The sequence below is a fragment of the Mustela lutreola genome, chromosome 3, assembly GCF_030435805.1.
Source record: "Mustela lutreola isolate mMusLut2 chromosome 3, mMusLut2.pri, whole genome shotgun sequence".
NCBI classification, from domain to species: domain Eukaryota; kingdom Metazoa; phylum Chordata; class Mammalia; order Carnivora; family Mustelidae; genus Mustela; species Mustela lutreola.
In genome coordinates, this window is record NC_081292.1 from 108479720 (window position 1) to 108483608 (window position 3889).

Here is a 3889-nt window from a genome sequence, read left to right on the forward strand (position 1 = left end):
CCTGAGAGAGAAGCAAAAAAGGTGAGACCTTGCAAGTTCAACTTAGAGAAGCCCCCCAAATCCAGGCAGACCCCACTGTTTCCTGATGCTCTGCCCTGTGGATCACTAACCTGCTGGAAGAGCCAGGAGTCTGGACCTAGACTCGGCTGCTGTTGTCACGGGGCAAACTGCTTGAATGGGAAGTTTCTGGGTGGCTGACAATTTTGCCTGCCTCCCTAGCAGTCATTCTCCCTTTTGCCCTTGCCGGTAGAAGGCCACTGTGTTCAGCACCATGCTTGGGGGAAATGGGCCCAGACCCTGGGAATGAATCATGTCAGGGATGGGTTTAGGGGTGACCATGAGACCTAGTTATGACCAGTCAGGTTCAAGGAAAAGTCTTTGGGGTGGGCCTGAATGCAGGGAACTATTTTCCTCTCAGATGAACAAAAAAGTTGCATTAGAAGAAATCTTTCTTTCCTTGGTGATTTTGTAGGCTGGTGTCACCTTTCAAGCATCTTAGGCCTCGGTTCTTGTTCTGACCTCATGTCCTATGGGTTCCTCCTCCATCATACCTTTCCAGCTACACCGGCCTCCTTGCTTTTCCTAGAACATGCCCAGCATACTTCTGCCTCAGGGCCTTTGCACTTGCCATTCCCTCTCCCTAGAATACTCTTCCTCTAGATTCTTACTCTGGCTCCTTCTTTCACCTCTTTTAGGTCTGTTTGCAAATATCAGCTTCTCAGTAAGCTCTTTCCTTGTCACCATTTTAAAAATTACCCTTATCTTTTTCTTCTTTCCCCTTTATCCTTACTCTCTGTTTTTATTGCTCTCCATAGCACATACTATGTTGCTTAGTAGTTTTCCTATTTATTTTATTCTTCATTTCCTTTTTACCCACAAGAATGGAAGCTCCTTGAGAACAGGAATTTATGTCACTTATGTTCATTGTTGTGTCCTCAATTCTCAGAAATGTGCCCCACATAGGAGCACTTAATAAATATTTGTTGAATGAATGAATGGATGGATGGATGCTGTACTTCAAGCATCAACAGCCATCTTGTGACCATGAGGACAAATCAAGAACATCCCAGAGAAACAAACCTATAGCCTCATCATCACCGAGCTGCTGATTTAACAACTCTACCTGAGGAATGATTATTATTGAAGTAATGATGGTCTAATAGTTTAAGACCCTGTTGACTAGGGAATATTAGGGAATATTTTTTACTTGTGACTGAAATCATCTTGGATGATATACCCTTCCAAAGATGTTAGGGTGAGAGCCAAAGAAAGTTTCATCATGCCATCCTAAGAGGATTTAGGCACAGGCTCTCAGTGGGGAGGAATAGGGTATCTGGTCTCTGGAATGTCTGGGGCATTATCGGTTGAGGAGTGGTACAGCCATAGACCTCGTGGCTATGACACTTGTGGTCTACTCAATGCCCAGCATGGAATAATGCTCAGTAGCTGTGCTGAGTAAATAAATAAAAAGATGAATGAATGCTTCTGTTCACCTCTGCCACAGCATCAGACCGCCAGGCCTCCACAGGACTCTGACCCAGAGATGCCATGATGGCTCCATACAAACCACAAGTGTCATAGCCACCAGATAGTGATGCTCCAATTCAGTTCAAAGGGGACTGCACAAGCCAGCCCACCCTCCAGGGCCTGCTTCCACTTCCGGCCATCACCCCAATTCTGTCCAGAGCAAGGCTCAACCTTCCGACCACAGGTGAGTTCTGTTTTCCCAGGTTTCTCCCACCACTCATTGGAGGAAGCAAGGCCTGGCCTCCTTGCAGCCAAGGGGCAGTCCAGCAATGACTAAGGGGCAGCCGCTGGGACAGCACCAAGCAGCAGTTTTCCCAGGAGTCTGCCTGGGTCTTCCCTATGCTGGCTTGTTTCACGGGAACACAGTTAGAAGAGTGTCCCTGAAATCAAGAATGTTGGGGAATTCCAAAGGAGAGGAAGTGGAAACCCTCACCTTGTATAAGGGGTAGAGTTTGCAATATTAGAAAGATAACTGGCAAGGTCACATGACCCTTGCTCCTCATACCCAACCCCAGCAAGGAAATGGCTCACATATGCAATATACACACATACATACACATATACACAATACACACACATACACGGTTACTCCCACAAAAAGACATCTTTCCCTCTCTTTAGATGTATTTAATGTTTCAGGGAAAGTAATTCTCAGATCAGAAACTCCCTGGCCCATATGCTGATGATTCAGGTGGTCAGAATGGCCACACCAGGTCGGCCTCTTGGGGAGGGACACAGGCCCAAATCCTGTCTCTGCTGCAGATCTCCAAGAAATGGTTAATGCAATGATAGGGATGTTTTTCCTGAAATCAGATTCTGAGTGTTCCTGATGTCCCCAAACATTCAGTTCCCCTTAATATGTTCCAATCTGGGTCTGTCATCCTTGTCTTAAATCTAGTTATAATTTCAGCTGTCAGTTTATTTCCCAAAGTGAGAGTAGTAAACAAGACTTTAATGAATCCATCAGCAAGTGCTGCTGTGCAAACGAGAGCTGGGGAAGGATGGATATTGCACCAAGAAGCAGAAGTCCTGGGTCCAGGGCCTTTGCACCACTCACTGGCTGAGAACCTGGGAGGTGACAACCTCAGGGCGGGTCTCAGCATCAGCATCTGTACATGTGAACAAGATTAATACCACTCTGCCTAGAGAGGGGTCTCAGGTCCTCCATGCTGGTGAATTGTCTCCATGGCACTGCTTCTGACAGGGAGGAGCATACGCAAGATACAGCTCTTCCCATCTGGGAATTTCCTGGTGGGTCAGAGGAAGTTCTGAATTTCTCTGTGCTTATCCAGCAAGTGTCAGGATTAAGCACCATCAGTCCTTTCTCCTAACTCCTGCAGAGGAAGACTGCTATAGACACGGGTTCCAGGATCACCTTTCTAGCAAACACTACTGGGTGGTCTCCTGCTTCAGGGGAGGATGGGACTCACACCCGGTCTCAGGGATAGCATTTGCTTAGTCTAACAGAGACTGTTGATTCCTGTCCCCTTGACAGTTTAGCGGACATGTGTCCCAGTTCCGGCTAAGGTGGCTCATAGGAAACTTTGTTGGAGGAAGGAAGGGAACTTCTAGAGAGGTTATGTTCTTTCTCAAGAAGAGAGATTCTCTCCTCTGACCCCCTGGATATTATTGGGAGAGGATGTGATGGCCGGTGCTGCTGATGCTACTTTGCCCCGCTGAGGGGAGGAATGAATGTGCTGAGGTTGGCAGGTGGAAAAACACGTGGGTCCTTGAGGACATCACTGAGCTTTGGAATTGCCCAAACAGGGGAGCTACAGACTTTGTGTTATAGGAAATAATAAATGTCCTTGTTGTTAAGCCATTTTCTTTCTTTCTTTTTAAATGTTTCATCTTTAAAAAAAAAAAAAAGACTTATTTATTTATTTATGACAGAAAGATACAGAGTGAGAGCATGAATAGGAGAATAGGAGTAGAGGGAGAGGGAGAGGGAGAAGCAGACTCCCTGCTGAGTGGGATCCCGATGTGGGGCTCGATCCCAGGATCCCAGGATCATGACCCAAGCCGAAAGCAGATGCTTAACCATCTGTGCCACCCAGGTCCCCCTGTTAAGCCATTTTCTGATGGATATTTTTTTTTTCCTGCAGCTGGAAACCTCTTAACTATATTAGGATAAGTTAGGTCACATATGATAACAAACAACGCTTGCCTCTCAGTGGTCTTCTCACTGAGGCCAGATGCCCCTTGGGGTTGGCAGGGAACTCTGCCCATCGTAGCTCCTCAGGGACCTGACCACTGGGGGCTGGGAAGAGAATCCTGTGAATGGCACCTTGGCCCTAAAAGCTTCTGTCCTGAAGTGACATCTATAGCTTCCCCTCACATGTCACTGGTTAAAGCAAGTCGC